A 25,167-nucleotide genomic window follows, 5' to 3' on the forward strand; every position below is an offset into this window, starting at 1 on the left:
TGAAGCCTGAGAATTGGCCGAACCGTTCAATAACCCGAACGGCCGCCAGGACCGAGCTAGTAGGTTCCCTCAGGTGGAGCAGTATGCCATCTGCATAGAGGCCGAGCTTGAAGGTCCGACCTCCAACATCAATACCGCGGACCATCGGGGCACATCTGATGTACTCCGCGAGTATTTCCATGGTCATGGCGAACAGGATTGGGGAGAGGGGGCAGCCCTGCCTCGTCCCCCTTTGAAGGCTGAATGTTCGTGAAAGGCGACCATTCACCGTGACTCTAGCAGAGGGGTCTGTGTATAAGGCCTTAATGGCTCACCTGATTCCCTCGCCAAAGCCCAGTTTGACAAGGACTCTGTGTAGAAACTCCCTGTCCACCCTGTCGAACGCCTTTTCGGCGTCGATGGCAACCAAGACAGGGTTGTCTCCCTTCGGGGCCGCTTCCCTCATCAGATGCAGGGTCTTTCAGAGGGTGTCCGCCCCCTGTCCCCCCTGTATGAAGCCCACCTGGTCGGAGTGGATGAGTACCGGCATATGGCTGTCTAGTCCCGTTTCTATGATCCTGGTGAACAGTTTAGCGTCCACATTCAGGAGGGAGATTGGTCTATATGACCGGCAGTCTGTTGGATCTTTGCCCTCCTTCGGGATCACTGTTATCAGTGCTTTGCCAAAAGACGGAGGCGCCCTCCCGGTCCTCATGATATTTGTGAATAGGCCCGCCAGAAACCCCGCTAGTAGGCCTCCAAAGGCCTTATAGAAGCCTGCGGTAAATCCGTCCTCCCCGGGGGCCCTGCCCAGCTTCAGACCCGATATTGCCTTGAGTACCTCCTCGCTCGTTATTGGGGCGTCTAAAGCCGATGCCTCGGGGGGGTCCATCACAGGTAATGTTACTCCTCCAAGGTATGCTCCCAGTGCCTCCGCCTCCACTTCTCCTTCACTCCCGTAGAGAGTCTCATAGAACCCTGCAAATTCCTCCACTATTCCCTCGGGATCCGTTTTTGTCCCCTCATCCCTGCATGAGATCCTTGACACCCATCTATCTCTCCGTTGGCCCCGGAGTTTGGCCGCCAGCATGGCGTCGGCCTTATCCCCTTTCTCATAATAGCTTTGGCGCAGGTGTTGGAGGCCCGCTACAATTTTCCCCATCTCCAATGCTCTCAGCTCTTGCCTTTTCTCTCTTGCATCCCCCAAGTCCCTTTCCCTCTCCTCATCCCTCTTCCCTTCAGATCCCTCCAATGCTATTATCTCCGCCCGTAGCCTATGAGCCAGGAGAGTCCTGGTCATTTTTTTGGAAGCCCCCTCTCTAATCAGAACACCCCTCCAGGTCGCCTTTGCTGCCTCCCAGACTGTCTCTATGTTGACTTCACCCGTGTTATTGAGTTCAAAATATTCATTGCTCGACTTCTCCATCTCCTCCTTAAAAACCACATCCCTTAGCAGGAAGTCATTGTATTTCCACAGGGATTCTCTGGGTTTCAGACCCAATACACTAATATCTGCCCATACCATATCGTGGTCTGACCAGCTAACCAGGAGGATGATGCAGGACTCCACTCGGCTCATGTTCTGGTGCCCCATGAAAAGATAATCTATTCTCGTTCTGGTGCCATGGACCGCTTAGTAGAAGGTGTATCCCTTACCCTCCGGATGCAATTCCCTCCATGTGTCCACAAGCCCATAGCCCCACATTAGCTCCCAGAATTTTCCCTGGGGTCTACCCCCTCGGCTGCCTAACGGGATGGCCCCTCCACTATGATCTAATTCCCGATTTGCCCACATGTTAAAGTCTCCACCCAGTATAAGGAGCCCCTCTGTCCTGGCCATTATCTCTCCCATCGCCTCTTTGAGAAATTCAACCTGGCCCACATTAGGACAATAGATCGCTGCTAGGGAGACCCTGGAGTTGTGCAAGTCACCTGATATAATCATGGCTCTACCGTCTTCCGTCCCCCACCTGGTTACCTCTGTGAGTCTCTGGTTTCTCTGCAGGATGATCCCAACTCCACTCCGTTTCGTGGGAGCGGATGCCCAGAAGGTCTGGCCCACGTGTGCTCCCGGGATGGCCCTCTCCTCTCCCGTGACCGTTCTAGTTTCCTGTACGAAGAGGATATCTATTTTAGCATTTTCATTTCCCTCCCCAAGAGGGAGCGCTTTGCTGGGGAGTTCAGACCCTTTACATTGAATGAGCCAATTCTCAGTGACTCAGCCCGGCCCCTATTCTCATTGTCCGCCATTGGGTCCTTGTCTTGTGTATACCGTCTTCCCGGATCTGTGCTTGCTACCACCTTCCAATGTGGTTTTGAGACTGTGTGGGTCCCCAAGATCCCCAACCCCAACTCCCTCCCTTCCCTCCTCCCCCCACCCCCTCTTTATCATGACGCCTGCCAATGGGCAAGCCACCAGGGTGAATGCAAGTCCATCCACCGCAGCCCCCTTGTTAAGCTCGGCATCCCCGACGGGGCTGTTTGATTCAATCTCTCAGTCTCACTTATAGCGAGCCTCTGATCACTTAGTCCCCTTCGGCTTCCGTTGTGGGGGTGTTAAGTTTCTTGAATTTCCTTCGGCCCTTTAACTTTTTCTTTGTGGACCAGGGGCCCTCCGGTTCCCTCACAGTGCTCCGAGGCTCTTGCACCTCCATCTCGTTTCCTTCCTCTGGGGTACCCCCTTGGAGTACCTGCAGCACTTGGGATGCCTCCTTGCCGCTGGTTACTCTATAGTCCACTCCTGAGCGTTCAAAAGACAAGGCGAATGGGAAGGACCACCTGTATCTTATGTCTTGGCTGGTGAGCCACTGGGTGAGTGGCCGGCACTCTCTTCTGCGGGTAAGAGTGAAAGCCGAGAGGTCCTGGTAAATCCTCACTGTGTCTCCTTCGAACAAGAAACTCTCCAGCCTTCTCGCTTTCTCGAGGACCTCCATTTTCTCTCTGTAGCGGAGGAAGCGCACAACTATGGACCTTGGGCTGCCCCTCGCTCCACCTCCCCCTCGGTGGGCTCTTTCCAGCTGGACTTCCTTGCCCCCCTCGAGTGTGAAGAGTTGGTTGATGAGGCCCTGAACCTTTCTCCCCACGTCTGCGGCAGTCTCACCTCTCTGTTGAGTCACACCCATAATGCGCAGGTTGTTTCGGCGTTCTCTGTTCTCTAAGTCGTCCATTTTCAGGGCTATTTCCTCCTCTCTGATTTCTAGGTCTGTTAGCCTCGCTTCGTATTTCATGTCTAACAGGTCCATTTGGAGGTGGTTGTTTTCCATTCCCTCAATTCTTTCCTCGAGCGTCTCCACTCTCCCCCTGAGATCAACTATAGAGGCTTGTATGTCCGTTCGAATCGCTTTTATCTCCTGGAGGATGTCCTTGAGGTCGTCCTTTGTTAGCACTGCGGGGGGGGGTCGGTACTTGAAGGCATGGTGACTCTGTGTGGACCACCGAGGGGTGCGTCGGATCTGCGGAAGCGTTGGAGGGAGCGGATTGCGCACATGGGCCGAGTTGGTTCCAGGGCTCCGGACTCTGGGTGCCCTTTGGAGTATGGGTGGGGGCGGGGGGCGCCTCTCAACCTGCCTTAATGCCTTGAGGTTTCCTCTGGTCGTCTTGGGCCCTCCCCGCTTCCGCGGAGGCAAGCTTGCAAGTGATGGCTCCGGTCCTCATGAGGGGGGCTAGGATTGTGATTGGGGCCTGTTTCCCCAGATGCATCACGGCTGAAATGTTCCGGGGGACCCCTGTACTCCAAAGGGGAGGGCTGTGCCAGCTTTTATGGGGTGAGCTGCGCTGGTCCGTGCCCGGAGGGCGCTGGGGGGGGGCAAACCCAGTCCGCCGAGTATCAGTTCTCCCCCCTGCGCTCCTCACCTTCTCTGGGCCATTGAGGGCCTCCACACGTCCATTGTGGGCTCGGACCCCTTCACTGGGGGCTCCTTTTCAAGTAGGCCTCCGTGCGCGGGGTATGTGTCGGGAGGCTCCCGGAGTCCTGATTTGCTGCTAGTTGTCCGCACCGGAGCGGTTCTCGGCGGTGTGGGGCTCCCACCAGAGCACCCCACTCGTCCCTGGCCCCGTGCGATGTCCACACGCCGCCGAGGCAGATCTCCGGGGCCCGCTCGGCGTCTGCGCACGGCGGGGGGCGTGCTCCGGCGTCCCCCTCTCGGTGTTATGGGAGCGGGTCGCGGCTGCGGAGACGACGACCGGCTGCTCCGGGTTCCGCGAGAGGCGACGCCCTCAGTGGCTCCGCTGCACGGCCTCCGAAAAGGTGTCCTCTCTGTTGCTCGGCAAGCGGGGCCTCAGATCGGGGCCAGGCTATGTCCACTTTCGGAGGGGCGCTCGATTCGTTGGGCCGCTGCCGCGGGGGCGCACGTTCCCGTCGGGGTTACTCCAAACTCCCGGCCGGGGATTGGGTCAGAGTGCTAGGCCCTGCCGTGGTGGAGGAGCGCTGGTCTCACATGTCCAACATGCTCCGCGCCCCCTGGCGGTCTCAAACCACAGCACTTTTGCCGCAATATTTTGTAACCACTGCAATTTTTGCCACGATTTTAACACATGGAACCCCCTCAACCAAGCCAGCACTCCGGCGACATCGCATTGGGTCCCCCATATCTGTTACCAGCACCCTGACAACATGCGTACCATTTTCCGTAACTTGGGTAACTCTCTGGTCAATCTGCTGCGAACCACCATAAACCTCTGCTGAACCCTGCTACGCTGCATCCGCACACCACTAACTGTGAACAGCCCCCAACTACATGCCCCCCACTTGAATTCTCAATCGGACCTTAACTTTGCAAAGTGAGTCCTGTGCGATTGGTGCCTTGTGCCTGCTTACACGTGGCAGTGGGATGGGAGCTTTGCATGCTGATTTCCTGGAAGTGATGTTGCACAGTCAGATCCATGAATACGCTTGTGTTTGCGTGGTGCTGGGTGTGCAATTTCCTCACGCCGGCCGTCCCTCGACATGCCCATGTAATGCCTTGTTCTTCCCCATTCTACGCAGAGTTTGGGCAATATGCATGTTCCGGCCCATATTTATTTCTCTCCGCAGACCAAGTCCACACTCTCCCATACTCACAAAGGAGCTCGACTGCCCACAGAGGCATGGCAGACCTGTGCGAAGTCCTCACAAGTTTTGGAAAAGTCCTTCAAAGTCAATTCCATGAATCAATGGAGTGGTTTTTCCACTCACAATGGCCGCAAAGTCCCTATTTACCATGCAAAATATTCCATGAATCAGGCGCTAGGTATAGTTGCAAGCATAATGTGACAATAAGTCATCAATGTTACCAATATACGTTTCTGTTTAGCTCCCCCTGGAGGACTGCATACATTAATAATGAGCTTAGCAGGACCTGCTTCATTCAAAAAATGTATTGCCTTTATGTTTGACAATTTATGAGGAAGTTTAACCTTTCAAAAACTTAGAGTAGTTTTGACTGCGATCTGCAAGCCTCTAATGGGATGTCCAGTCAGAACTTTGCTCGCTTCTGTCGTGACTAGCTCAAGACCGTCAACAAGCAAATAATAGCACAACAAAGTCTCCTGCTTAAGAATAATATCAACATCCTGGAAAGGCAGGGACTTTAAAGATTGATTTAAATGTTTCAACCCTCTAGTATTCCAGGAGGCGATATGCAGGATCTTATTTGTATTTTCTTTAAGAATGGCACTTCTTTTTCATAATGGCTTGTGGAATCCAAGTCCAGTCAGTAATAAAGTGCAGGTTATGCCTCTCTATCTTAGATTCTAAGGCAGTTTTCTGTCTGCCATATTTGTTACACGTCGCCCTTAATTCCGGAGAAGGCTGTTTCTGATCATGGGTTTTTGATACCTGCAGGGATATATCAAAGCCCATTTTGAAGAAACTAGGTAGATATGATATAATGAATCCCGTTATTTTGGTCAATTAGCAGTGTACTAAAGAAAGTTTTTCTGGGAAACACATAATTTAACATTTCCATTTAATCGATACCATCTGTCAAGATGACCCATCATTCTGGAAATAAATGATTCAGTTTGAGACATTTTTGCCTATTGATTTGGATATCATCAGATTGGTCCAAAAGATCTTGAATGAAGGGGCAAGTACAAGTTGAGTAGTCCTCTCCCCAGTCTACCTTTTCCGCAAATGCCTGCTCTTTCTTTTCCCTCTGCGACTTGCAAGCTTTCCATTATTCTTAAAGAAGTCCTAGCAAGTTCCACAGAGTGCTTGTTAATGTCCTTTTTGGAAGAGTCATGCATCATTGAGGGATTAATGGAGGAATCCTGACGTTTCTTTCTACCATTTGATATCTCCTGTGTGGATGAAATTACTTGACCTGTATTTATCTTACTGTGGATTAACCAGCCATCTAATTTATTATTTTTGCTAATGAGCTTTTTTCATCTTTTTTTTGTGTGCTTCTTATTGGCAATATTGCACACACTCTGTTGGTGCAATGTCTGCTGGGTTTACTCGATTATGTTGATAATTTCGTCCAGAGGCTCTGTCATTTGAGACTTCCCCTTATTTCTAGATTCTACTGTAATATGAGAGCACAATCAATTCGCTTGAGGCTCTTCATTCTCATTAATACTCTCTCCCATTGGTCATCAATTTGTTGATGCTTTTGTTGTCTCTGCTGCCTACGTTTAAAATGGCGCTGTTTGCTCTTGCCACTTCCACGCATTCTCTTGATGCCAATTAGAGCAACAGCAGTGGGGGAGGAAGCACTTAATGGACTTACAATAGGAACATTATCTAATCTTCTTCTCTGAGTACTGACAGTACCATTACATTCTCTTGGACTTCTCCTGGACTTCGTCTCACACTAGACTAGATTCTTTATGTTTCTTTATGTTTTGAGTGCCACTGGCACACTGGGGAGGGCATGCATTCCATCCACTTTCTGGAGGTTTGTGGTGGTGCTTGTCTTTTACCAGTGACCCCTGGGTCCTAAGTCAGTGGATAAGGACTGTGGGGCACGGTGGTGAATGTCCCTGCAGAGTTGGGGTACTGAATCGATCTGCTGGACTTACCCTTTTCACCCTGACTGCTGTGAGTTTTGATTGATGTGAGTTGCTCTGAGTCATTCACAGTGTGCTACCTTGTGGGAGATGTGGTTCCTTTATATTGGTCACTAGGGCTGCTATCATTGACATTACTTGCGTTAAAATGCAGAGGGGAGTTATTTTTGAAGTCCAAAACATCTCCTATATGCTCCCTACTGAGCAAGTTGAGAGCCAACTACTGTTTAATACATGAGATTCGAAATTAACCGAAGGGCTCAACATGTCCCTGGATATCCTCGATTGGACCTCCCCAGAAACCAAGAGGTCAAGGGACCGCTCTGGGCCCTAATTTCTGCATTTAACCACTTGTGAGCTACACTGACCTGGACATTGTCTGCCTATCTCATGATTTCTAGTGCCATGTGCGATTGCATCTTAAACTTCACTGCATGTTGGAACCAGCCGATCAACTCGCCAAGCCAATGCAAATCACAGCCTCAGGAGCTCCTAGAAGCCTGTCTCGACACTGTCAGACCCCGTAGATAGGAATATGGTACTGGAAGAGGCCACTTTTGAGACATGCTGATTTTTAAACCTCCCTTATCTGCTTTTTTCTCCTATGGCATTCTTGGACATTGGCATTGTTCTAATTAAGTGTCTGAACACCACTGTTCATCTACCCGGAGTGGCATTCTACAACAGTCTGCATTTTCTGTGTTTTCATTGCAGGGTTTTTAGTTAGTTGATTCCATTTTATTGTTTGATTTTGAAGTCTATATTTGTATAGACACTTCAGTGAACATTCTTTTATTTCGGAACCATTGTACTCACATTAATTGGGATGCTACTACCACCTGTTTATAGCCTTCCTGAAGATATAGGCTGTTACAACCTGGTCTACCACATAAGGTGAAGACAATGGGCCTTTTCTCCCTGTCTGCTTAAAATGTATGAATGGTACCACTGCTGGTCTAGTAGTAGTGTAGGGCTGAATAGGTGGTTTAACCACTACTCATCCCTGTACTCCTAAAGAGCAGTAGCCATTTCATCACAGTGAGTGTATCTTGCTTCAAGGGCATGTATTCTGTATTCACTTTGAAGAGGTTTGCAATTCTGCTTTTTCCATCATCGCTAACCATTTACATGAGTGCTGAAAATGGAAATATCTATGTTATGTTACAAAGGCTTTGTAAATCCCACCTCTGCCATTTGCACAACCTTGTGTGATAGTTGAATCCTGAATTGTGGTATGAAGTTAAATGTGTCTGCGGGGTGGGTGGCATAAGTGTCCTGGCATGGGACAAGAACATAATGGCATCCCCCATCACCTTCCAGTCTGGGTATGTGAGTCTTGACTAGTGGTATCCAATATCAGCCTAGGGGGTAAAAGATAATCTATTAATGTGATTACTGAAATCTGTTCTCTGGATGTATGCCATGATGTATTTGAGAGGTGGGTGAGGCAGAGGTAGGGCTGGGGGGCACAGCAGAAACGGGAAGGTGGGTAGGTGGGTATGCCATAAAGAGTAGTGGCTGTGTGAGAAGCACAACAGTACAAGGGCAGGTGGATGTGGATATGTATGAAAGAATGCTTTGAGAAATTGAGGGTATGTGCAGGCACAAAAGAATGGGTGAGGTGGGGCATAAAAGAACAGAAGGTGGGTGGGTGTCTGGGTATGACAGAATAGGGGTAGGTGGGTGAATGTCCATGACAGAACCGGGGTTGGTGGGGGTCGGAAATGACAGACCAGATGCAGATGGTCAAGGCAGAATGATGTGTATCGGTGGGTATGGCAGCAAGGTTGGGCACAACTGAATGGTGCATGGCCGGTCATGACAGAATATAGGGTGGGTGTGAATAATAGATTTGGGTGGGCACGCCTGAAAGACAGAACAGGGTTGAATTTTCATGGCTTTGGGCAACTAGGGGTGAGTGGATTAGTTTGCACCTAGAGCTTGGGCTAACTGCCTTCAAATTCAGTGAGTCAATGATGGGCCATCTGTTGGAAGGTGGGACACATTTATGTATAAGCTTGCTCTTTTGGTGGGATTGTCTTATGTGTTTGCATTGGGTGCACTCATTCTTTTAGAAAGAAACATGTTAATGTTAAATTGTGGCACATCATGTGGTTATGGGTCTTTTTGGTAGGTTCCACAGCCCAGCAAAATGAAATAAATGTTGTCCTCAACTCATCTAATTGACAAACACAGCCTTCATTTTCAACTGTATACCGATGACACCCATATTGGTATGTAGTCTGCAGGAACTCTCAGGATGCTTAGCTCATTGAACAATGATTGGCTCAGGGCCACAACTGTATTTACAGCAATAATATTGAGTTCATGCTGTGCGCTTGGCTGTCTGAGTCTTGTCTCTGCCTTTTCCCCATCCACCGTCTATTTCCGAACCTTGAGGACTCCTTATGCAGTCAGGTGTCTTTATCAATACCAACACAAATCTACTCCTCAGGTCAAGGCTGTCGTCAAGCTCAACAATCTGCCCTATCGATCCCAATTTCTCCCTCAGGGACATCTGGCTATCCTTTGCAAAGCCTTTGTCTAATCTAAGCTGGCCCATAGTAAAGGTGGGTATGCCACTCTGCCAATACAATATCTACACATGTTGCAAACGGTCTAGAACTGGGCAATCGGGCTGGTGTGGTGTGGTGGATGTGTCAGCAAGACCAGGCCATTCTGGAGTGAGCCAACTGGGGTGGTTCCGAGTTTAAGATCAGCTTGAATTGACGGTGGTAGGACTGCTCAGGGAGGTTCAATATAATATACAACATGCCTATTTACAAGCCTTAGTAGCCTCCTACATACCAATTTGTTTTTTCCACTGAGTAGCTCATCAAGCTGCAGCTGACCCTTAAGGAGCGCAGTTTAAGTTGATGGGATCCACGAAAATAAGTCGGTCTTCATGGCCTAGTTGATTCGTTTATTTACTGCCTTATGCTGTTTATTCCTTTTGCTAGGATGTTCCTGTCATTCTCATCCAACTGGTTTGAACTCTGTATCGTTCTGTATTTTCATTTTATTTATTGCAGGATTGTGCTTATTGTACATTTTGTTGCTTACTTTCTGGATGGTTTTGTACTGTTCTTTTGTGCCCTGAGACAATCTTTGTATCGCTTAGCACTTTAGATTTGTTTTTGTTGATTGCTTGATCTACCACTCACTCTTTTTTCTAAAATGCGGTTGTGATGAAATGACTTCTGCTCTGCAGGAGTACAAGGGTGAGTAGTACTAAAACTCAGCCCTCACACTTCTACAAACAGACAGTGACCCTGATCATAACGGTAAAACCGACACAGTTAATAGATATACCTCCTTCGTTGTTTGTGTAACGTGGGCTGAGAGAAGGCTCTACTCTCAAGAGGAGTGTGAATGTGATTCAATAGCAACCCAAACAGCAAAGTATACCACACCAAAATAAAGGGAATGTCCAATCAAGATTCTATAAATATACATACTTTAATTAAACACACCATCTGCAAGAAAGCTAAATAGAAAAATACTTCACAAAATCCACTTCTGTGGAAAGAACAGACAATATGTAAGAACAGACGATGCCGTACTCAATGAACCATAATGGCTGTGAAAGGTTATGTCTTGAGCAAAAAGGGATAAAAGGTGACCTCATCAATCTCTGAGACCCAAAGTTGGACCAAGGGGGCAGTTAGCAATCAATGATACTTTTCTGTGGTTCTTGGTGGCTCGATAATGGTGAATCTGATTTCTAGATGCTATTTATGCAGTTTGAAGTGGCGATAGTGTGGCGGTCGCATTGTTCTAGATGGAAAGTGGTGTTGAGCAGGGGTCAAACTGAGGTTCTTTGTGGTTCATGCTGATGCTTGATGAAGGGCGGATCATGGGGGCCACCAGATTCTTTTTGGCGGTCTGTTTGACTGCGAAGATGCTAGTGACTGGATGCTGTTGGATATATTTTGGGGTTATAGATGTTACTTCATGGTATTTTTTATTATGATGGTATTTTTATAGTGGTGAGACTGATTTCAGAATACTGCCTAATAATTATTTTTACCAGGGTCACTAACAACAAACAAAATACTGGACGTGATACACTCTGGATAGATGGTTCATGCCCTGTAAGCGGATTCAATTCAAAACTACAGCTAAGTCAATGCCTAGTCTGGGATGCTGAGGGAAACCCTTATTGATATATTTTTATGTCCAGTTTGTTTACTCTGGATGACAACCCTTATATAACACCCCTCTCTTAGAATCCCCCTGACCCCACTGAGCCAAGAAGTAGGTTTGCTTTGCAAATTAAAAGGTTTATTTGAAAATTAAGCAATATATATATATATATATCACACTTTTATAGTAAATTAATATTTGATAGCACACTTGTGAGGATGATAGTGATCAACAATGGATAATGTTACAGTGGTACACTCTTTTTGATGGCTTAGAAGTGATATAGAGTAGAGAGGATGAAGTAGCTGAGAATGCTTTTATGGCTTCAAGGACAATGCAATGATGAATGAAATTGCCGTACAGAAAATAAACTTGATATGACTTCAACAAAAGACAATCACTTTTCTTTGACAATTCACCCCCTCCTCTATGCAAGGCAAAGAGATTGGAGGAAAGCACACAGTTCTCAGGAATGCAATCAAATATAATTCAGTTCCCCCCTAGCAAGCTTAGAGGAAAACAGGTAGAAGTTTTAAACATAGGCAAGATACATTGATGTGGTTGCAATTAAGTGAAAAATATGCTAAAATTGCTTTTAATTCCCTATAGGAGGTTCCGGGTGAGTGAGAGATACTTTAAATTAATTCAGGATCACTTTAGCAATGCTTTATGAATGATTGTCAGGTTGCACACGAATTTCAGCAAGGAAAGCAAGGACAAATATTTTTACACGTGGCTGAAATTAAGCAAAATGTCAAATCGCAGCAAATTTAGTTGCGTGCGTCGAGTGCAATTACGGAGGAACTATAAAGAGTAGGAAGTCGGTTCTAGGCTCGTTGGAAAGCTTTGAATCTTAGCTTTAAGATGACATTTGAAATTTTAAAGCTCAGAATGACAGATGACAATTTTCAGTTTTAAAGATGACAGAATGACACGATTCTAGGAGGCAGTTCTAATAGGCTAAAATAGTTTGGATTAGATTATTTAAACTAAGAGATTGGTTTTGGCATAGTGCTAGCTGGGTACTCACACTAGATTTTGGACAGGAATGCGACTTCGTCACCGATCGGGTCAGGATTGGCTGGACCTCTGCTAGCCATTCTTCACAGCGATCTGGTCTCTGGTTATCTCTGGTTCCGGATACAGCACTGCTTTCTGGATACTGCTACAGGTTCTTGCAAAAGTTCTTGGCAAAGAATTCAAACAGCTCGCCCGGCTGTTGAATAATTTGGTTGGTTTTGAGGCCTGCTGAAGAGGATTCAGCTTGTGGATTCAGGCCTCTCTGCTACAAATTCTGGAGTTAATTTCTGGTCTCTGGAGATTGATGGATTTGAAGTCTGGATCTCTGGATGTGAAGTCTGAAGTCTCCCGGCAAAGCGTCCTGCAAGAAAGTGGAAAGTGAATGTCTCTACCTGGGTTTCAATGTTCCTTTTATGTGTTTTGAAAATGGGTGTGTGCCTGGGCCTAGCTAAGCCTGCCCCTCTCACTTATCATTGCCCAAGCTTTCCTCTCTCCCTTGATTGGGGGAAAGAAATGGAGTGTCAGAGTGATGCTGTAGGTTTTATGGTCAGAGGAACCTCCCCTTTTCAAATTGCACACAAATCTATTTCTGACCCAAATACATATTTATCTATGTACCATTTTTCTAATATTATAGGTCCAGTTAACATATTTTCTGTAGCACCAAACCATCCGATCCCTGTCTTTGTACAATGTTGTGTCCACTTATGACAGAATTCTCCCCTTTTCATCCAGATAATGACCTCTAAACCTTTCCAGATTTTACACAGATGTGCACCAGGGATATGGGTTTCAGATGATAAAGTGTCAGATTTTTAACGTGGATACATTTGGAGTAACAACCCTTTTTTCCGCTACTATCCCCAAGAACATACCACAGGGTCCTAGCACCTATTAGAATGTGCATAGAAAAATCACAAAAATGACGATGTTATTTATATAATTTTGACAAGTCCGCACTGTGAATTATCCATCTTTTTAAAATCATGCTCTGGCCCCAAAGGGGTGTGGTTTTCCAAAGCACATGGTGGAATTTCTGGTTTATCCACTTCCCCCAAGCTCAGCTGGCTCTCACAGGCATTTCTCCTCCCAGTTTTTCCCAAGAGGAAGCCATTTTACGACCCCCCCCCCCAATATAACATTTGCCTGAGTCCAGGACAGGGCTTTGATCAACTTCCTGCAGTCCCCAGGTGCTCCTCCCCTTTTCCAATTAGAGAGGTGTCATCTCCTTTTGGCAGGGGCAGCAGGATGCAGCTAGGCCTGGGAAGAGTGGCTGATCAGATTTCTCCTGTCAGGGGTAGTTGTCAGGCAGAATTCAGATAAATGTCACTTTAGTTCCCAGTTTTCTACATTCAAATCCAACTTACAATTTTTGCACATGCAGCTAGAATGCTGATTCTAAGTTCAAAACTATGACATTTAAACAATTGCAACCTATGTGACACTCACAAGTAGGTCACTCATTTATTCTCAACATTTCGATTTTAGTGGCTTTAAACCCAAATTCACTTAAGCTGCTGACATTCCCAGCTATTTTTTATATATACATTAAATAATTACTTCCTTCAAGTCATTTCAGAATATAGTTTTACATTGTATCCACCTCTTAGCAAGTCTTTCCTTGGCCTGGTTTGGGTTCATTTGTTCAGTTTTACACAAAAGTCTGGTGGTTTTAAAACGCCGGCTTTCTGATAGTGGTGAGCACCAGTATTGCATCAATTTTTGAAATTAAGAAAATGAATTCCCCACAGTTCCGGGTTGCTTTTGGCAATCAGCAGTGCCATTCCCAATGGTTTCAGGCTACTGTGTGTGTAGCCCAATGGGGGTTTTAGGCAGTGCCCTCCTGTGCTCACAACATAGGCAAAAATGGGTGGCAGCCTATTCTTCATGTTTTCCCTGTGCACTCTCTGGGGAGTTCTGGCCATCATGATGTTTTCAATGCCAGTAATGCACAGTTTTATGGTAGGGCTTGGATTCATGGGTAAAAACATCCCACAGCCCTCAACAATTGTCAATCATGCAATTGAAATACTCCACATTCATTCAATCTCTCTTGATAAACAGCTCACGGTGGCACCTTTACTTTGAAATATTTCTTACCACACATGTGCATCTCCTTAAGTATGTCAATTGAAAGGGACTGAATGCCAAATAAATATGAGACTAAATTATTTTTTGAATCTGTTTTTTTATTGTTAAAATAGAAAAATGCAAGTTACACAGAATGACTCTTATTCCCACATTTTACTTCACAGTACAAGTCAATTTCTTCTTGCAATAGCTTTCCGCACTTTATCTCTGCAAAGACCTGGCAATTATCCTTGGCTTCGTGAAACTTGGCAAGAAAAATACACTTTTAAAAAAAGTAAAACTTTAAGAAATACGAACAAAGTAGTACATGCACATTCAACTTATAATCTCCAGTGCAACACCTAAAATGATGTGAACTACTTAACCTAGGCTACCTAGTATCATTCACATCACACACCCCTCACTTAACCTCATATTTACCTAGATTTGTTGGCAGTATTCCTGACTCAGTTTGGCAGGGAAATATTCCCCGGTCTTTCTGCCTTTCTCGCACAGGGTCAACCCAGATAAGGACAGCTTCAGCATCAGTCAGCTTGCCAGCACTGAACTCCATCTGCCCAGCCAGCCCTCTGCTCCTTTTTCTGCCAGTGCTCCAAGAGGAATGAATCCTACTCTGTCTCAAAACCCTTTTTATCAAACCCCCCACTCAGTAAAGGAAAACACTTCCCCTTCAGTAGATCATTCCACTGAAATGGCATGTGGTTTCATTGCTGAAGAGCAAAAACATATATCTCTCTTTCTCTTCGTGCTCTAATACAATGTCATGTTTTCAGTACAACAGATTTTCACATTTTTTTTTTGTTTACCACCTAGCGCAGGTTCTGCCTGCATGTTTAAATTCCCATTTTCAGAGAATCATGCATTTTTCTCAATCTGCACCCAGCTTTTTTCATTATGGACTAATTTGCACTGAATGTTATTAAGGGATTCAGTTACATGTTGACTTGGATTGGGTTAATTAGTAGTTTAGATTATGTTAGTAATATATTCAGTGCAGCTCCGTTGATTGAAACAGCATCATGCCGCAAAGCGATCAATCTCTGTGCATTGGCTTGTATTTAACTCTGCATGAGACTCACACTCTTGAGCCCAGTAATGAGTTTCACACCCTTGGGCCCAGTTGAAATTCAAACCCATGCTAAAATGTGAACACTACAACGCTGTGTCTAAATGTTAAAATTCTTAGCCCATACTCCTACAATGCACTGTCCTATGCAGTCGGCTCGATGAAGCGCATGAGGAACTGTGGATCATGAGGGCTACTAGGGTCAGTTAAATGATTGGTTCAACAGCAAAGATGCTGGTGACTGGATGCACAGTTTGAGTCGGGCAGTTAGATGCAGTGTCCGTCTGTCACAGTGCGAAGGGCCACTTGGGTCGGTTCAACTGGAAATGAAGATAGGCCTCAAAGATGCTGGCTGGTCAAACAGCGTTTCAAAGGTGGCAGAAGCAATGACTAGCTTTGAGTTTGAGCCAAGTCCACAAGGCTCTCAGCTAGTGTGGTGCAGCAGTAAAGAGGTTCGAACTTGCAGGTCAAGCAGTCTGAAGATCAGGTGAGTGCCAAAAGGCAACTCTGGATGGTCCTGCTGATTCGAATAACAGTGTGCAGCAATGCAATGGTGGATAATGCAGGAATCCTTGCTGTCTTGGCTCTCAGGTGCAGTATGTCTTTCTCACGGGTGTCGGGTACAAGTGTAGTCCTTGTTCTTGGGCTCCCAATGTAAAGGAGGCTGGTGCACACTTTTAGGGGTCCTTCAACACAATATGGCCCTAGGCAGCTGAGTGAGTGGCAAGTGTAGGTCTTGTTCCTGCAGCAGGTTCAACCCAATGTGCTCTGGGGATCGGTAGGGAGAAAAGCTCACCTCTGCCTTGGACACTTAGTCTACACTTCACTGGTGGAGGGCTTTGGAAAGTCAACACTCCCAACAGATGTCCAACAAATGTATTTCTTAAGTGTTTATTCCAAAGAGAATCTGAGAAGGGGTGGGAGACCCTTCTTTTAAAGGCCTAAGTGTACAGGTGATTGGACAAAAGCAAGCCTGGGCACAGGAAGGAAAGATATAGGCCAAGAGAAACAATATGACAGAACCTTCCTTCAACTGTAAGGATCTCCCTCTGTTTACACTAATCCCCTCTTCCTTTCTAAATAGAATTAAAGGCCCTTTTTGTACGCAGCACTCTGGTGTGAGGCTCCTTGTGTGAATGGGTGTGCCCTTTGATTCATGTTCCCAGGACGGCTCCTTGTGAAGAGCTAGCCTCTCTGGGGAGAGTGTTACAGGCCCTCACAAAAGAACAAATACAAATAGGAGCAACCCCCAGTGCTACAGTCTTGCCGCAAGGGGGATCCCCATAATTATTTTACTGCTAAGGTGGGCTCACATTGCTGGCATTTGTGTGATATCAATTGGATGTGGCTGTAACAATTATGAGAAATACCACTCACCATACCCTAACTCATGCATGACATATATTTAAAGCGTAATGTGCCACCAGGACAGTAAATTCATATTCATGTAATTTTGGGACAGAGGTGCATATATTAACTGTAGCCCCTGTGCTGCAGAACATGGCTGCAACTCTCAAGCTGTTACTGAGCATATCACTGAAATACTAAACTCATTGCTGACACCCCAAATCACATCCAGTGCTGCTGTCAAGAAGGCACTGAGCCCTAAACCTGCTCTGTGCCATGGGAGAGCAGAGGCTGCAGATTAGGCTACTGATTCATCCGGGAACAGGTGTGTACTATGCTTTTGGCATGGAGTTTGTGAAGACAGGGCCTGGTCATTAGACCACCCTCTCTGAAAGAGAATTTCCTGTGTTATTGTATGTTTAAATACAAATCCAAAAAGCCAGGGCTTCAACACCCTAGCCAGATGGCTATCCTTCACAGCGGTAAGATGAACAGGTGTGCCCTTCACCTGCCCCACCATCCTTTTCATCATGCATTTTAAATGTTACGGTTGGCCCCACTTCGAATTTGCGTGTAAAGTCTCCGTTCTCTTCAATAGGATGGTCAGTGGATTTTGATTTTATCAATGTTAATGGACCTCCTCGCCATAGTTTGCTGATTACTGCCCTACAAAGCAATGGGGGATGTTTCCCTCACAAACCCTCACATTAACAGAGTTACAGCCGTGCAAACCTGATGCATTTCATGCATGCTGTATGTTCTCTTTGGTGGGCTAGTATGGCTAGAGGTTTGTTCAATTTGCAAACATTTTGAATAAAAGATTTTAGATGTTCAGTCACCCTGGTGTGGCGTTTGCTGATGTTTGGACGTATGCACCGCCCCTTCCTCGGGTTTGAACGTGAAGGCAAAGCATATTTCATGGGTTTACAGTAATGACTCCAGAGCGTGGGCGATTGCAACTAGAATGGGAAACAGGTTGACACATGAACATCTAAGAGAATGAGGTAGACACTTTAATAATCAATAATCCTCATTAACCATAGCTCATAAAACATAACACTTGAAGTATAGAAAAACAAAGTGCCTTCAGCCATTTCAAATAAAGATGGATTCTGCCAATTTAATCAGACTATTATGTAACATTAATGACAGCTGTAAGGCTTATAGGAAAAACATAGGGTACTTCCACAGCATGGTGATGTAATTTGCAAAGGCCAGGATTCTTGTCAACGTTTTACCTTCTTAGAAGGAAACATAATGGCTCTACATTGGAAGTGATTTGGGGTGTCAGCAATGAGTTTAGTATTTTAGTGATATGCTCACTAAAGTGTCAACACGTTCCGTGATCAGGCAAACAGAAAAATATCAAAAAGCACTCAAAATTACTACTCATATTAAAATAAGCACGAGGGAGATTTCTATATACATGCACAGTATTTACAGGGGAGACACAGTGTTTCGCGAAGAAATGCAGACAGCACTCGAGCAGGTACCTTATAGCAGAACTCGCAAAATGGACGACGGATCAGTGGGCACGAGGGGTTACTTTGGGACATGGCACATGGACACCTCAGACACGCAAGTGACTGGCAAGATATCTTGGCAGCGGGATGTCAGCGTTCGGGTGTTGATGCCAATGGGAGGGGTGCCACTTTGCAAGTACACAGGATCATCGAGAATCACTTACCCTGAGAACAATATCAGTTATATATGCTCTGCAAACATCGTCTGAATTCGCAGGAAGCGGGAAGACATGTTCAGTATCGTCTACCACATCAGTGTAGCGCGTGGAGAGCTGCTCGTTCCCATTACCATCAGAAACGTATACATTCTTGGCTTTACTCCCAACTGGATCAAATATGCACGTGACCCAGGTGCGTAGGAGACCCATAAAATCTGGGAGGGACAGCGGACACCTTGGAGACTTTGCTTTTTTATTTATTTATTGTGTTTTAGTCAAAGAACTCGACTTTTCACACAATTAAAATAGAAGTGCGTATTACATTACATATATCATCACTGTATAAAACAAGAGAAAAGAAAATTAAGAAAAAGAAAAGCAGTTCAGAGTATAAAATACTCCCAGTGATGGACATTTAGAGATCTTTTATAATACTCTCACCTGTGCTTTAAGTGCAGATGCTTTATGGAGTTTCACCAACCCATCCCATCCCACTTGAACCCTCAATGATGGAACATGAGTGTGCCCCTTTACAGCAGTGTATGGGCTGCAATCATACCTCGCCACCAGGGTATTCACTGGATTTACATGGATAGTGGATCAAGTGCTGTTGTGAATCTCGAGCCTCTGCTTTATTTTTTTCTGGGTCACCCAGATGGCTTATGGTGGCCTCTATTAAAACTTGTCTCCAACTCATTATTCAGCTGGTGATGGGTACCAAAAATGCAGTTGCATCCCTATTTTAAAACTAGCGTTGGCAACGGCAACCATTTGGGCTTTAATGTAGGCATGGAAAAGGCACTTGCCAAGCACCGCCATAGTGGTATTAAGTACCCAGTGATGGAAGCAGCTGCAAAATGGTGCAAGTACCTGGACATTTAATAGCAGTGCCTGGCAAATGCCCAATACGTATACACAAGCAAACACTTGCCATGGCTGGTTTTCAGAAGGACTTCAGTGAAGGAAATGCATAGTCCTGCATAAGACATTTGTATTACACCAGTAGTATGTTCCCAGCTTCAATTAAGTTATTAACTACACAGGGCTTTGTAGTAAACATCCCTAAATCAGTAGCTTTATCCAAACCAGAACTGGCACTTTACATGTCCTTTATAGATCATTCTAGTGATTTTTTTTAAAGGAATAGGTTATGGTGTAAAATGAGTCTGCGACCCGCGTGGCATCCATCCAACAAAAACCCATGAAAGTTGCTAAAATAGCCCAAATAACATGATTCTGTCTCACAGGGCAAGATGCCACGCACCCTGGCACCAGCTCCCACTACAGGACAGGTCAGAGGTGAATATATACCTAATTTAAGGTTCATCCTTACTTCAGACCTAGGCTGCAGGTAGGATTGAGTGCAAAGGGAGTTGATGCAGGAACAGCCTGCTGTGACTGTCTCTTCCTGGAGAGGAACCAGACAGGAGTGCAGATGACACTGGGGCAGTGGGAGAGTGCAGAGCCCGAGCTCCCACATTCCCTCTAATAAATCCTCCACATGATGGCCTGCACCTCGGAGAAAGGGGGGCACTGTGTGTATTATCAGGCCCATTCAATGCGCAGACAGATATGGTGTAGTGTATATATCTGCAATTATTTCAACAAATGATGTCTAATTGTCCTCGTGCAGGCCTTGTGAGCATGGATCAAGCATTAGAAGAAGACGCATTTGTGACTGCACCCTTTATCTGGGAACATGAGGCGAGGCACCATTCTTCCTTGTACAAATCTTCCCTCTGTACCCTTCTCTACTCCACATTCCCATCAGCTGTACAAGTCCCTTCCTTGCACCCCACCCCAAGTCACTCCTCTGACACACTGCTCTCTGCACTTTCTCACTTGTCTGTACTTCTCTCTCATTTGCAAATCCCGAAACACCTCCTATGCCATTTCTGCCCTACACAACTCTCCCTGTGTTCTGATCTTTCCTGCACCACTCTCTCCCCTGCACACACTGGCCACCCTGTGCTGCAAACCATCCCTATCTTTCATCTGCACTCCGTTCTTGTTCCCATCTCTCCCCTCCCTTGCTCCTCTTCCCATTCCCCCATAGCCAGCACCCCACACAACTCTCATCTGTAAACTTACTCAGCACTTTCTCCTCAGTTTTCAGAGCACCCTCGATATCCTGGCTTACATTTCACAGGTTTTCTCTTGCACGCCTTGCATGACCAAGCAATCCATAGAGCTTCTCAGAATAAGCTGGAACAGGCATGCCAGATCCATGACCTTAAACAGGCCCATTGATACCTGCAAGCATTAACTCTTAAGAAATAGTCAGGAGCATGGATATTTGGAGGGGGGATAGACACAGAAGTCACTAAATCCATGTACTGCTGAGGCTCTACCCCCAAAATCTGATCACACTGCGACCACTCAAGTACGCTGACAGAAACAGCAAGGGTGAATAAAACAGGGTGCAGCTTAGCCAAACCCTACAGAAGATTAGCACTTGATTTCTTTTGAGAGATGCGCAGGATGGGTACCAACACATGGTTTATTTTGGGCAGGGACAGAGTTCTGGTCTGTGCTGGTAATAGTTTGTTTTATGAAATATAATTACGCTTTGGTCATAGCGCTTCAGGCTAGATGTGTTCATCCAATTGCTTCATTCAATGCTATTACATTGCTCAGGCAATGTAATAGCAGGTAATATTACCCTGATTTGAAAGGTGCTGATTTTATTAAAGTTTATGTGGACCCGGCTGCTGCTGGGTTTGAACTAGCGAAATGCAGGTAGCCCTCATGTTAGAGAACAAGCTTTAGGTGTGGTACCATCCAAACTTGAAGCAGGTGTGAGTTGGTGGGAAGAGGTGGAGGGGTGCGCCTTAAGGCCTACTGATATTAAAGTATACATCAAGTGTTTACCCTTACCTACCTTAGACATTACTATGGAAAAGAGCACACATTCCACGTAGCAGCCCTTCTTGAGACTTTTACTTTATATGGTTTCATGAGGATTTCATATACAATGTCAGGCTGATATCTCAGGCAGTGTCTGCACTTTGCAAGCCATGCCTGAGGTACAGGGACATCTTGGAGAAAATCCAGTCTTCGCCAGATTGTGTGATCCTGGCCGAATCGTGTGACCCCCCCCCCCCCCTGACTGTGCATTATTTTCTATGTAGGTTTACTTGGCATCACCTAGAAGTGACTCAGTTGGCAGTGTACACTATCACGAAATGCCTCAATCGTAAATGTTATAACAGAGTTTCTTGTTGCTCCATGTATGCTAAGCATGTTGAGTGAGTGCGAAGAGGGACAAAGTGTCACAGCAATATATGTCACCTCCAGCTGGGGGTCTGGGTCTCATTTTGGGAAGTAGTTATAAATACATAGAATTTGTAAGGTTTTTTTGCAGAGAAACGTGTTAGGTGCAGTCAGCGTGATCCAACTCTAAGGAAATAAACTAGAAACAATCTCAAAGTAACCTGACAGTTTAGGGGCACCAGTGTAAGCAGCAAAAATAATCATCACACCCTTCTCCTTAAAACAGGCAATACATAATATATTAAACTGTGCTGTGCCTGGCATTTGTATAGAAACTGCATGTACATGTCAATACCAGCTCCCATTGTGCACCCTTGATCCTCCACTGTATCGGAGAATGGCATGCGTATTTTGTTTGTGCGGCCTTGAAAGCCCGTGTTAGCCAATACTTGGAGCTTAAATGTGAGCCCTGGCTGCCCAACAGTAAGGAACGAACTAAGAGCTGTTCCAATGTGATGTTCCTCTTTGGCAGGGGAATACTTTAATGAATTGAAAAACCTGAGGGCGGCAGGGCCTCAGGTTTTTCAATTCATGAAATTGTCGCCAACGCCAGATATACAGTTTCTAAACACGCGCAGTGCATTGAAAACTGATCAGGGAATCCTGGCATCTTAATGTTTCATGGTGAAACATTAAGAGGCCAGGATTCCCATGAGTTTTGCAACGTCCGCGCGTGTTTAGAAACTGTATATCTGACGTTGGCAGTGGTACATTCCCTTTAATAAATCCTCCCCATGCCGCCCCGCACCTGGGATAGTGGGGGCCACACCACTTGACTTACCTCACGGTCGCTGAGGTCTCAGGTGGAGGTGGAGTCGCAGTCGGACTTAGAGTCTGTCTCACTCTATAACACACGCTGTCAGAGTCACTGGAGCATGTGTCGCTGCCTGGCTTCTCCTTTGTTCTGGAGAAACAAAGGCTGAGGCTGCGCACAGTGCACTGCGCAGACAGGGCACGTGCAGTTTGTTCCCGGCCTGGGAACGTTCATTATGCGCAGGCGCGGGGCACCGCAGCAGCAGCTGCAGACAGTCTACTTTAACTTTTGCAAGCTGACATCGTATCTTACATGCTGCAGATACTTGCCTGGTGTTCCAGGGCCAGCTAAACCACCTGTCCCTTCAAGATGGCCAAATTCAGATGTTGGTAGTGGTGATCCTGTTACAAGCAAATTAGATCACATATATTCTGGCGGTAATGAGGGATTACTAGTCCACCCACCCCATTCTAGATTATGACAAACCTTTGGCTTTTTGTGAGGGTGAAGCTGATCCCAAGGAGGGTGGCACCCTTTAAATGAGGCTGATGTGAGAGATGTGGTGCTTACATTTTGCGCTTTACATAAACACATTTTGGAGAAATCTTTATTATATTTTGACCAGTTTGTCAGGGGCGCATTGAAGCCATTCTAATCAGTACCATTTGAGAATGGCCTTAAGTACTAACTTGTATGAAGCCGGCACATGTTAATCTTTCCCATTCCAATGTCTCTCATTTTACTGTTCTAAGCGAGATAAAGGGCTCTGTTCGGCACATGTGACATGTGATTGACTCCTCCCCTTCTCTACTGGTCTTTAAGAAGGACCTGTGTTTAATAATGGCCATCTGGGTGCATCGCCTATGTACAGGGGCTGCTTTCCACATAGGTTTATGCTTTATAAATCCCATGCATTCATACATTACACAATTCTGTGGCAGACATATGATGGCTGTCAGAAGATAAGAAGGTTATGTAGGCACACCGAACATGTAACTTCCCCAGCCCTAGCACAGTCTCTACAGTACCAGCATCTATAATACTTCTGGAATATTGTAAATCAGTTTTTCTTTTGCTGCCCGCAGAAAGATACATGGACGCACCGACCCACCTGACATGCGACTGCATCTACTCCCCCAGCTCTGCCTTTCAACCACAGCATAAGGAATGCACGCATTTCAATATTATGCAACACCCCCCTCCACCTACCAGTGCTGTGCTGCAGTTCCATTATCCCCTCCCCTCATCTCTCTCCCGGCCGTATATCGCCCCCTGTTTGTACAAGGCAGCATATGCTGGTTCACCAAATATTGGACTGAGTATTGTATAGTGCAAGGAATATACAAAAGCGCTACAATAGTGCCACAAGGGGAAAAAAAAATCTTTTGGGACTAGGCTCGACTTTCGGGGTGAATATTTTTATATCAAAATGCTTTCAAAAATGGCCGGCAATGGGGCATTAGGGTGAAAGGAGTCGGAGGGATGTGTGTTCTGGCATTACATGTGCTTGATGGGGGAGATAAAGGGTGTGTCTTCACACAGTGTGTGTAGTGGGGGTGCAGTGAAATAGATGGGCTGTGTTTCGTCACTGCATGCAAGTGTTAAAGGGAACTAGGGTGCGTGGGTTCTGGGGGTGCTTTCTTCAGGCGTTGCATGCATTATGTTGGGGAGTGTGGGTGATCTAACAATTCATGCATTGGGGGAAGAACGTTATATGGAGTGTGTGCTGGCACTGCATGCATTGTGGAAAGAAAGGTCGGTTTTGTTGGGGCACTGAATGCAGTGGTAAAAATATGATGTGCTCTGCCACTGCATGCGAGCAAGGAAGATCGTCCTGGGAGGATAGCTTAGCTGCAATGTGCGTGCCTTGGAAGCAAGACGACACGAAGCAACACAGGTTCGATCCCCGAGTCCGTGCTTAGAAACCTCTGGGTGTTTAAGCGTGTTATAAATAAGCAACTAAGATTAACACTATTTTTAAAAAACAATTACGCAACTAAAAAAACCCCCAAACAATTCCTGTAATAGCGCCTCGATGCCCACGGGCTATGTGACCGCTTTAAAAATGCAAAATAAATATATAGAGATTGTGAACGTGGGCAGTCAGCAATGCGCCTGGCTTCCTCGCCACAGCCCTTAACCCAGGACTACAGCGACAAAGACACCGGATGAAAAGGTGTGCGTGCTCTGGCACAGTGTGCACTGGGAAGCAGGGAGAACACCCGGCGTGCTCTGTCACTGCAGGCGAGGGGTGGCTGCGTTCTGGTCCTGCACCCAGTGAGGTGTTTTATGGCACCGCAGGAATGAGACACACACACGTGGCATTGATATGAAGGCACTAGAGACACACATTCTGCGGGGGGATAAAAGCTATTATGTCCCCCCACTTAAAATTGTGGGGGGGATTTGTCCCCCCGATACTCCCCATGTCCTACGCCCATGACGGGGCTGGTGATTAATCTGCGGTGATTAATCTGGGAGACGGTCACATGCAGATACAGCGTATTTTGTGACTGATTCATGGGCCCAGCATTATGGTTTTAGGAACGGCAATCTACCTAAAGACTTAGCCCCCAGTTACCCTAGGGTACGGTTGCGCTCTACAAATAAACAAACTAAACTAAATTAAACCAATAGATGCAGGAGAACTTGGCATAATGCGTTTGGCTCGTAAAAGCAGAACAAACATGCGATAACGTACAAGCTAGTTTAAGAAGTTAATTCCCTGATTGACCTTCATGAAATATAATTGTGTACTGTGCAACTGATAAGATAGCACAAAAGTAGAACAGATCACTGTATTGGCTAATGAAATTAACA

This window comes from Ambystoma mexicanum, chromosome 9 (genome assembly GCF_040938575.1).
Source record: "Ambystoma mexicanum isolate Mex_15411 chromosome 9, UKY_AmexF1_1, whole genome shotgun sequence".
NCBI classification, from domain to species: domain Eukaryota; kingdom Metazoa; phylum Chordata; class Amphibia; order Caudata; family Ambystomatidae; genus Ambystoma; species Ambystoma mexicanum.